Genomic DNA, 11,930 nt, shown 5'->3' on the forward strand with positions numbered 1-11,930 from the left:
AGCAGCCCACATGAAGGGAGTGAATTGCCATGCCAGGGACCAGCGAGGAGCTTAAAGAGGAGACCTCAGACAGTAAAAGTCATAGAGATGATTAATTTTGTTAATGGCTCCAGGATGGACTATATTACTATACTATAACTGTAATACCAGGCCATCTGAACAGAATTGTTTATTTGTCTTATATTATGAATGTCTGTGATTCTTTTTTTTTTTTTTTTTAATGCTTCACAAATTTGTGTGTCATCCTTGCGCAGGGGCCATGCTAATCTTCTCTGTATCGTTTCAATTCTAGTATATGTGCCGCCGAAGCGAGCACTGAATGTCTGTGATTCTTGGCAGTGTATATTCCTGATGTGCTCTTAGCGAATTTCAAAGACTTCACTGGGCTCAATCACATATGTCATGGGAGGATGATGACCATCAAACAAGAGGTATAAATTGGAAGCAGAGAGAGATTTCTCTGTAAGGAAAGTAAAATGAAGGAGCTATACATTTTGCAATTAAAATTTGACATTATTGGCTAATTCAGAACTGTAGTGATTTGGTCCATGCACTGCACTACACTTTACAATTCTCACTGTTAGGAGCTAGACAGAAACTTTATAAAACTGTTTTGAATAGTGTGGTTCTATCAAAAGTTTAGTCTTGATTTTAGAATTTAAAAAAATTGTTTTAACTTTTTTCAATTAAAAAATATTTTAGTACAGGGCCTCCCTGGTGGCGCAGTGGTTAAGAGTCCGCCTGCCGATGCAGGGGATACGGGTTCGTGCCCCGGTCCGGGAGGATCCCATATGCCGCGGAGCGGCTGGGCCCGTGAGCCATGGCCGCTGAGCCTGCGCGTCCGGAGCCTGTGCTCCGCAACGGGAGAGGCCACAACAGTGAGAGGCCCGCATACCGCAAAAAAAAAAAAAAAAAAAAAATTTTAGTACAAACCTAGTACAAACCAGTTTTGCAAAAGGACATCATTTCCATTCTATGGCAGAGAAGCTAACTGCTTCTCCTCTTCTTCTTGGGTACGTGGCTAGACCACATGGCCCAGCTCCCCTCTTGCTGACAGGAGTAGCCCTGTGACTGAGTCCCAGCAAGTGGGAAGAGTTAAACTGGTGTGTGCCACTGCCAGGCCTGACCCATGAAAACCCCGTGCTGACCCTTCTTGCTCTTTGCCCCTTGCAGCTGGCTGGAAGGCAGATGACCCCCAGGACCACCTTGGAAGCCACCAGTTAAAGACAGCAGAGCCTCTATCAGCTCGGCTGCCCAAATGATACACAAGGAGGAGCCCCACTGACCCATGCAGTTTACCCAGTCCTGTTCTGTGAACAAGAAATAACTCTATAGTATTTCAGCCATGATATATTTTAGGGTCAGTCTGTTGCAGTAGTTAGCCTTTTCTAAGTCATACACTTGCCTAGTAAAATTCTTCCCTCTTACTTTTTTGGGGGAGGGAGGAGACACACAAGAAGGGACAAGTTGAGGGAAATTTAATTATAGTGTTTGTGCTGAGCCTCTGTCATTTGCCCCTTTAAACCCATGCTCCATCCTTCTGTACCCTGCTTTCAGTGCCTGAAGACTGACTTCCATCTCTGGGCCTCTCTGCCCTCTGAGTGCCTGGGAGATGAGTGGGAGGGAGGGTAGGGAGGTCAGGATATTTCTGGCCCTGGTTTGCTCCCTGTGAGGTCCTAACCGAAGTTCACTACTCCTCTCAATCTGGCTGTTTCACATGGCTGTCTCACTGCTTCCGGATTCAAGTAGCAGTTCCCTGCCCTTGTCCACGTGGGCTTTGTGTTGGTCATCCCAGCTTAGTCAGCTTCGGCTGCCGTAACAAAGTACCATAGACTGGGTGGCTTCAACAACAGACATTTATTTCTCATAGTCTAGAAGCTGGGAAGTCTGAGATCAGGGTGCCAGCATGGTGAGCTTCTGGTGAAAGCCAACTTCCTGGCTTGCAGACAGCTGCCTCCTTGCCTTGTCCTCACATGGTGGGGAAAGAAGAGAGAGAGAGAGAGAGAGAGAGAGAGAGAGAGAAACTCTGGTCCCTTCTCATAAAAGCAGTAATCCCACCACGGGGACCCCACCTGCATAACCTCCTCTAAACCTAATTACCTCCCAAAGGCCTAATTACCTCTTTGATGCCATCACTCTGGGAGGTTGGGGCTGCAGAAGGGTAGGGGGGGTCACAAACATTTAGTCCATAACAGGCCTAGGCATGTGTTGTCAGTCAGGCTGCTATGAGACCCAGGTCCCCATAGCATCCCTTGCCCACACCTAGCCTACGCCCACACCTGTGTGTTGTCCCTCTGTAAATAAACCCTCCTAGAATCATCCTCCTTTGAATGTGCCATCTGTTTCCTGTTAACACTCTGACTGAGACCATATTGCTTTGTTTTAACTCTCAAAAATGATAGTAGCAAATACTGTGCGTATTACCAGAACCTAGTAAGGCAATTGTACATTTTAGGACAATAACCATCACAAGCAGTAATTCACAGGCAAAGTATTCCATCTCCGTCTTTAGTGGCAGCGGAACTCTCTCCACAGCCCAAACGTAATATGTCAGTCCCCTTAGCCTTTACGCCAGAATCTGAACCTTAGCCCAGCATTCAAAGCCCTTCATAATCTGGTCTCTGTCTCCTCTCCAGCATTATCATCGCCATTTCCTTCCCTCTCACCTGCTGCCCCCATACCATAAGCTGGGAGAATGGTTACTCTATGATTCTGCACATTACAAGCCCTCTCTCTGAATCCCCTCCCATCTTCCTCTTCACTTAACTCCCGGTAGCCTTTTAGAACTCAGCTCACCTCTCTCCTGCTGGGGCAATCCTGACACCTACACCCACACCTTTCCCCATCTGCACACGTGCGTGCCTTCCTAGGCTGGAGGACGCGCCTCTCACGCCGTCTCACACCACTTTACTTTCCTGCCCCCTGACTCCTGGATCATGATTCTTTTTTTTTTTTTGCGGTACGCGGGCCTCTCACTGCTGTGGCCTCTCCCGTCGCGGAGCACAGGCTCCGGACGCGCAGGCCCAGCGGCCACGGCTCACGGACCCAGCCGCTCCGCGGCACGTGGGATCCTCCGGGACCAGAGCACGACCCCGCGCCCCCTGCATCGGCAGGCGGACTCTCAACCACTGCGCCACCAGGGAAGCCCCTGGATCATGATTCTTTTAAGGACTAGAGTTGACTGTTATTAATGGCTATATGCCCATAGTAGGTACTTCACATTTGTTGAATGCATGTCTCCAATGGTTTTAGGCTTTTGTTAAAAACTTGCATGTGCACTGGACTTCCCATAGGGGACTTGGATAAAGCTAGGACCAAGATAGAGGCATGTTCCTCTTCTCTCCCCATTCATCCACTACAAGAGCTGGAGACTTGGGAGAAAAGTCTGTTTCTCTTCCAGCATCTCTGAACTTCCCTCCTCCCCATGGAATGAAGACAAAACTCACCACCCCCCCTGCCTTTAACATGTTCAAGTCACCGCAAATTCCCTATGAGTAGGACCTGAGTTACTCAAGTTTTGCTGTTACATACTTTTAGGGTTTCTTTTTTTTTAAATTTAACTTTCTGAATAGGTAATACGTCCTCATGAGTCAAAACCAAAACGTATAAAAAGTTATATAGTGAAATGTCTCCCCTCATCCAACCAATGTTTCCATTAACCCAGTTCCTACCCTCCATATGTAACCACTTTTCTTAATTTCTTACATATACTTAGTTCCAGAATTGTTTAATGCAAATACAAGCAAATTTCAAATATACATTCTTATATTTCTCACTTCTTTACCAAAGCATGCCATACTTTTTTGAACTGTGTTTTGTTTTGTTTTGTTTTGTTTTTTACTTAACAGGTTTTGGAAACCTTTCCTTACCTGTTCATAACTTGTTTCCTCATTCTTTTGTACAGCTGAACAATATTCCAGTATGTGAATGCATCATAATTTACTTAACTAAACCTTTATTGATAGACGTTTGAGTTGCTTCTAGTCTTTTTTTGTAACACCTATAATGATGCACATTACAAATTTTTTTAATTTATTTTTTTGTATTGAAGTATAGTTGATTTATAATCCTGTATTTGTTTCAGGTGTACAGCAAAGTGATTCGGTTATACATATATCTATATACATATATCTATACTCTTTTTCATTTTTTTCCATTATAGTTTATTATAAGATAATGAATATAGTTCCCTGTGCTATACAGTAAATCCTTGTTTATCTATTTTATTTATAGTAGTATGCACCTGTTAATACCATACTCCCAATTTATCCCTCCCCTGCTTTCCCTTTGGTAAACATAAGTTTGTTTCTACAATAATGATGCACATTTAATCTAGACGTGATGCTATACTATTCAATGTATAATTCTTTTAACATTTTGACTTTGTACTTTATTTCAAGAAACTTTTTATCTGTGGGCCCATCAATACATGACATTTGCTAAAGAATACATTAAGGTTAAACCACAAATCAATGACCTGAAAAAGTTATTTAACTTTATGAGTTCATTTCTGGGCACTTATCCATGAGAATGTTGGACGACATAGCAGAGTATGAGTTCATTTCAATGGAGCAGGCAGTGCGTGTGTAAGCTTTGCAGTTTCTGCCAAGGTCATTTGGACAAAGGAGCATTCCGGGATTCCCCTTGGGAAAAATCTTAATCATTCTTGTACTTTTGATGATCAGTAATATTTTAATATTACTTGGGATGCTAATGTGTTGTATTCAGCAGAAGTTACAAAAAGAGGAAGGACTCAGTGTGTCCATCCAGAGCACCATAAACCTTTGAAGGAAGGCATAATGCATCAGTGTCAAACTATGCTCATTCCAAAGGCTGAGAGGTCAGTTGTGGGTTCCCTGTCTACTGCCCAGTACAGAATAGACATGTGTGGGATTCTGTATGTTTATCCTGTACATACCTGCTGCTGTACAGACTGGTGTCCCACTTGGCCACAGGGCATTCCATCCAGCGGCTCCCTCCTATATGGCTGGTTGGCAGGATTGATTAATGAGGCGAGCCCTCAGGCATGGCACATGCTACATCTGCTGCAGGGCAGTGATGGGCTGGAAAGGGCCAATTGAGTATTACTAGAATTTACCAAAGGCTTGTAGCCACTCATTTCCTCAAAGAGAAGGACCGTGGGTCTTATGAAGCTACTCAGCCTAAACAATGTCTGAGCTTTAGACCCAACCTCAATACGAGACGCATCTCCCTTCAAGAAGGCTGGACCTCCAGGACCTCTGAGACAGAACCAACTGAGGACACTCAGTGGGGCCACACCACCCTCTGCCAAACCTTGCTTTGGGGCCTAGAGACCTAAACTCATCTAAAGCAGTGAGGTGCTCCATCTCCTTTATCTCTGTACATGTATATTTTATACTTTCCAAAGTGAAGGTCTTTTTCTGATTTAAGAAAATGAAACAAAAGAAAAAGATGAAGGTAAAATCAGAGGTCTAAATTAGAGAGAACTACTGCTGAAAAATATAGGTTTAAGGCATTTTTATGAATAGTTTTCACAAACCTTGGCTTTATTTTGACTGTGACCCTTCTGAACTCTTCTGAGCCTCTGGCAATGGAATTATATCTCTTTTATAGGTTTCTGGAACTCTCTCCAAGTAACTCATTCCGCCTCTTCCCACCTCACCAGTCATCAGGTTGGAAACCCTAAATTGGATGAACTACTCTATTCCATTTCTGATATTTATTAGGTAAGAATTTTTAATTATATTATGGTTTCCATGTGTGTTTGTTTCCTGCCACAAGTCCTCAGTGAGCACTTATGAGTTCCCTTTCCAGTCACCTGGGGATGCATCAGTGAGCAAAACCAGTGAAATCATGTCTCTACCAATCTCTCCACTGAAGGGTGGGGTGGTACATAAATGGTTTTTTATGATCAATAGTTGAACACAAGTCAGTTTAATAAACTGGTTTCCAGTGCTTCTCAAGTTAAAATATGGTCCTGAAAGGTGAGCCCTTCTGTTAACTGCTTTCCCTTTTCTTCTTCCTCCTCCTTCAATTTTCCTAGACATCTCCTTGACCTTCCCCCAACACACACACACACACACACACACACACCTGTCTTTGTAAACTTCCTGACTGAACCCTCATGCAATTGATTAATTAAAATTTTGTATTGTGACAATATTTGTATGTTTCAGTTATCTATTGCTGTGTAACAAACAGCCCCATGATGAAGAGGCTTAACATAACAGCCATTTTATTTGCTCAGGAGTCTGTGGATCAGGAATTTGGGCTGGAGTCAGCTGGTGGTCCTGCTTTATATAACTTTGGCTGGGCTCACTCATGGGACTGTGTTCAGCTGGGAGTTTGGTTGGTGCTGGAGTGTTCAAGGTGTCTTCAGGCCTGTCTCCACTGGTCTCCAGCAGAGCAAGGAAACTTCTTACATGACAGCTGACTTCCAAGATGGAAGACCAGCCTTGGGAATTGCACATCACTTCTGTCACATTTCATTGGTCAAAATAGCTCACAGAGCCAGCACAGATTCAAAGACAGAGGTAACATACACCACTTCTTGTTGAGGGAATGGCAAGGTCACGATGCAGAAGAGCATGTGGGAGGGGTGATAGCATTGCAGCCATCTTTGGAACCATGAGCTACTGTACAGACCTGTTTTATGTTAGCTGTTAATCCACTATAAACCATAGTTGTGGGCAGTAGTAATGAATCTAGTATTAGTTTATTTGTTTTCTCTCTGTGTCTGTCTGCTTTTTACTAATCAGTACCTCAGCTCTAAGGAGGTTTTGAACTATAATCCTGAGTTTCATGAGTGTCCATCAGTATTTTCAGCTCCAAGGCACAGGAGGTGATTCTGGCTAGCTTTAGCAGAAGGGAATTTTTGTTGGTTTACCAGTTAGTTCATAGAAGATAGGAAGGTTGGAGAACTAGACTTAGAACATGGACAGAACCTAAGGAAGACTGGGTGGAAGGCATATGCACGGTGACTCCACCACGACACTCTGGGCGGGGCACTGCTGCTGGCACTGCACACACTGCACAGTGGACACAGCTGCCATGGGCTCTTACTGCCACTATGCCTGTGCCAAAGGCTTTGATTCTTTCTCTTATGGCTCCAAGTCCTAAGAACAATCAATTGCCCAGTCTATTTGCTCCCTCATTGACCGGGAAGTGGGGAGAGGGTCCTTTCCACTTCAAACGTTGGGGCTGAGGGTCAATAAGTTGTCCTGATCTGACCTCTGCTACCTCTCTGACCTCAACCTCTATTCACTCTGCTGTAGCCTCAATGCAAAACACCAAGCATGCTCCTGCCTCAGGGCATTTGTACATGCTATTTTCACATCTAAAGTGCTCTTTCCCAAATGTCTGCATGACTATCTCTCACCTTATTCAAATCTTTATACAAACATCATTTTCTCATAAGGCCTTCCAATAGCTATTCTATCTAAAATTGTAAGGCTTTACCCCACACTTCCTATCCCCTATCCCTGCTTTTTTTTTTTCTTTTTAACCTTAACTTTATCTAACATAGAGTCTGTATATATTTTCTTTCCCCCTAGGATATAAGCTCCACGGGGGCAATAATTTTAGTCTGCTTTGTTCAATATTGTGTCCCCAGCATCTAGAACAGAGGCTGGAAAATAGTAAGTGTTCAATAAATATGTCTTCCTTAAAATGAATGTAGAGCCAGTATCTACATGATCCCTTTGAAATCCCTTTGGAACACATTTGTTGTAAGGTTGACAATGATTCTTCTTAGAGTTTAATCCTCTTACCAGTATATCTGCCTAGAATATATTTTTCTCATTTTAATTTGTTATACAAGACAAAATTTTTTGATAGGTTAAAAATTGTTTAATTTATTGTTTCTTTTCCTTCAACCAGGCTTATCCCTCTGCCTAGAAGGAAATTAAACGAGTTAGACAAGGATCATTTATTATAAAACCATACCTTATGCTTTGTTCTCTTCTCAGCATTTCTAAATTGATATTTGGCTGATTTATTGCACTACTTTTCAGGGTATTGCCGCAAGCTTAATAGTTTTCAAGGTCATCCCTTTCATCCCTCATTCAGAAAGACATGAAGTTGGCCTTTTTCCAGTTTTCAGGAATGTATTAGTCCTCAGGAGCGGCGGCAAGCAAAGCAGCACCACTGTGACCTTAACTAATTCATGATGTGTCCCAGGAGGCAAACCATCAGGCCCTTCCCAGAGACTCAAATACATTGATAGTGTCCAAATAGTCATCAGTGAGTCAAAAACACGTACTGAGTATCTACTGAGTGCAAAGCTGTGCTAGCTGTTCCCTTTCTGTGGTTTGATGTCCGGCCTTCTCGTCAGTGGAGGAGTTCATCAAGCTCTGCCATGTGCACACTGGGCAAACAGGAAGCAGAAGGGAGAGGATCCAGCCGGCTTTAACAAGCGCTTCATGACATTTCACATTTGTGTCACTGGCAGGGGGCCCAATTTCAGTGGCCCTGTATCTGATGATAGGGTATTTCCCTCTTTGGATAATAATTGGTGAACTCTCATTCATTCATTCATTCATTCACCGAACACATTCAAATAAATGAAATGTTTCAGTAAGTAGGATGATCTCTATATCCACAAGAAGAAATCACTTTAAACTGATGAGTTTTGGTGTTAGAAATTTTAATTTTAAAACTACACAAAATTACAACCGCTACAACAAAACCCATATTCCTACCAACCAGAATTAGTAACCATTACTATTTTGTCTTATTTTGTTTCCAGCCTTAAAAAAAAAGTCATACAGTGCATGACAGAAATTAGAATAATATCAAAGGGCTTACAGTAAAAAGTAAGTCACCTGCCCCCAGACCCCTGATCTTCTCCTCCGAGGCAACCTCTATTACAGGTTTCTTGTATTTCCTTACAAAGATATTCTATGCACATATAAGCCTATATGTAAATGTATTCTCCCTTTTTTGTATTCTCTCTTTTGTTCACAAATGGAAGCTCATAACATACAACACTCTGTATCTTAATTTTTTTCAATTAGTATATCTTGGAGACTGTTGAAACAGGAGAGTTTTAAGTCTAACATGAGAAAGTACTTTTTAGCTGCCATAATGATAAAATTCTGGAATGAGTCACTAAAACTGATAATATTAGTTTCAGCTCTCTCAAGCCACTTCCAGCACCACTCTGGTTGACATTCCTGAGAAGCTGACTCTGAAACAGAGACTAATGTGCAGGAATTTCACTGGGAAGTGCTCTTGGAATCAACACCTATGGAAGAGAAAGGAAGAGGGAAAAAAGCAGAAATGAACAAAGAGAAAGTTTGGGTTGCAATGCAGTCTCAGCTAAGGCCTCATGTCCCCTTGGGGGGCTGAAGCTGGAATGGCCTTTCCAAGTTGTCCTAATTCAGGAAGGAGTCCAGGCCTTTATAACTCACATCAATCATTCATGGAATTCAGATGGCCCTGGGGAGGGTGTGACCATGGTTTACATGGTCTCCCCAGCTAAGACAATTTCCAGGGAAGGTCGACAGCTAAGGGCTATCTGCCAGTGGCACTCCCAAAATAGGGAGGAATAATTTCTTCATCCCTGAAGGGGCATCTGGGGAAAGCATCATAATATCTACTATTTAAAAAAAAGCAGTTCTTATTTCTAAGACTATATGCCACAGTATTTAGGAGTGAAATTTCATAATATGTAGAGTTAGCTTTCAAATGGTTCCAGAAAATATATTTGTGGGAGTGTGAGAAAGAGAAAGAGATAAAGCAAATTTACAAGATGCTAACAATTAGTGAATCTAAGCAAAAGATATATGCGTATTCATAGTACTGTTCTTGCAATTTCTCTATGGCATAAGTGACATAGTACAAGAGCTTGTACCTGGAACCCAAATGCTAGAACTAGGTGACATGACTTGTTAAAGGCAGATTTTATAACTATCTAAGGTAATTATGCTAGAGTTTCATGGTGACATGACTGGGGAGTACAAAAAACTTGGTGAGCGCCCCCTCAGGTCTTCTCCCAACTTTCAGACCTCATTCTGGATAGGAAGGATTTTCCACCAACACAGACATGCCTTTAGTAAAAGGATAGTGGGGAAATTTGAGAAGACTTGCTCTCTGCACATCATTGTAAAGAAAAATACCCAAAACTTAACAAGTAAAACAGAAAGTACTGGGTGCCCTTTCAATATTCTACTAGAGCGTTATCTCTAACAAGACTGCCTAACAAGGCTGATTGTGTAGGAAATGTAATTTTGTTTGGTTGACCATTTACTGTTGATCAGAGCCTAGGCTCTGTAAAGTTAAATATTAACATAGAAAATTGATAATGATTTTTGCCCAGTCAATAAGATAACCTCAAAGATTATGGTTTTACTGCCCTTAGGACATCTACCAGTTTTGTATCTAATTTTGCCATCTTATTCCAGCATTCTTTTTTTCACCAATCTAATATATCAGCTTCCTAGATCCCCTCTGGATCAATTTCACCATCGTACTGTTTCCTTCATTAATAAGTTAAATAAATTTTTAACATATGCTTATTATACATTTATATAAAAGTCAAGTTTTTGAAAATTATACTGTGACCTCCCACAGACTGCCATCTCCTAGTATCCTTTGTAAAAAATGCATTCCTTTTGCTTATCACCATAAATTCTCTTATTAGAATTTATAGATCAGAATGCTCTTTTACACCAAGGCTTCAACCCTGTCCTCCATGGGATGACTCTGAGGGAGTTTTCTGTGCCTTACCACTGACAGCATTCTCCTTGAGACATGTAGTTTATTCCTCTCCCCCAAGTACTTTAGGGGACCTAAAACTCCACTAGGCCTGCAAAAAAAAAAAAAAAAAAAAAAAAACAAACAAACAAACAAAAAAAAAACTCTAGACAGTCAATAAAATCAGCTGCACAACTATATTACATAAAAAGAAAATAATACAATACAAACAGCAACATTAGCATGAGTTATATGAGAGAAAAAGAGTTACTGTGCAGGTGTAGGAACTGGCCAGGCTGTGCTGTTCTTTACATCCGTCATCCGCTCTGCCTGGGCTGAGCTTTGTTCTCATTGCCCAGGGCCCCTGCCATGCCAGTTGTTAAATATTTTGAATGTCACCCTTGAATTAATACAGCTGTAATAAGGTTATTGTTATTTTTGTCATCACTTAAAAGCATAGTTGTTAGAGTTTAGAGGTGTTACTTCCTTTAAAAAATAAGAATAATCTTATATGAAGTGCCTACAGTAGTCAAATTCATAGAGTCAGAAAGCAAAACAGTTACTAGGGACTGGGGTTGGGGGGGAATGGCAAGTTAATGCTTAATAGTACAGAGTTTCACTTTGGGAAGATGAAAAAGTTCTGGAGACAGATGTGGTGATAGTTGCACAACAATGTGTATGTACTTAATGCTACTAAACTGTATGCTGGAAATTGGCTAAAATGGTAAATTTTATCTTATGTATATTTTACCACCAAGAAGTCACTACTAAAAAGAGTTAATTTTAAAAAAAGAATGAGACTACAAGTAGAAAATAAGTTCATATAGATAAGGATAGAAAAAATGATAGGTGTTCATAAAATAAATGGTTAGAGGTATTAATTTCATTGAAGAGACTAAAGGAATAGATTGCCTACTGGGAAATTGTTGGAATACTTACACCATATTTGAAAATTTTATCTTCTCACAGAGGGGAAATAATCTCCATGAGAACAAGATGAAATTTTAAAATTTGGGTTGATTACTGGAAACACTCCCTGTCTAGGAGATAAATATTGAATTATGAAATGGTCTCCTCAGGGAAATTGTGAAAGTCATCATCCAAAATATTAAAAATTAAATCAGATAAAACATTAGATAGGCCTAATGTAGGAAATGATCCTATTCTGGTTTTGGGGAGACAGACTGGAAGACTTGTTGGGGCTTTTCTATTATTTATTTGAAAGGTTCTGCCAAGAAGCAAACCCCACGTGC

At 41.2% G+C, this 11,930-nt stretch overlaps 1 non-coding gene across 1 annotated transcript; it reads right to left on the reverse strand.

The window, feature by feature from the left end:
- Window positions 1–209: 209 nt before the first annotated feature.
- Window positions 210–316, reverse strand: LOC132490154 (U6 spliceosomal RNA). The gene has a single exon (XR_009532513.1). It is a non-coding gene; the product is annotated as a U6 spliceosomal RNA (small nuclear RNA).
- Window positions 317–11,930: the final 11,614 nt, after the last annotated feature.

This window comes from Mesoplodon densirostris, chromosome 4 (genome assembly GCF_025265405.1).
Source record: "Mesoplodon densirostris isolate mMesDen1 chromosome 4, mMesDen1 primary haplotype, whole genome shotgun sequence".
In the NCBI taxonomy this organism is placed as follows: domain Eukaryota; kingdom Metazoa; phylum Chordata; class Mammalia; order Artiodactyla; family Ziphiidae; genus Mesoplodon; species Mesoplodon densirostris.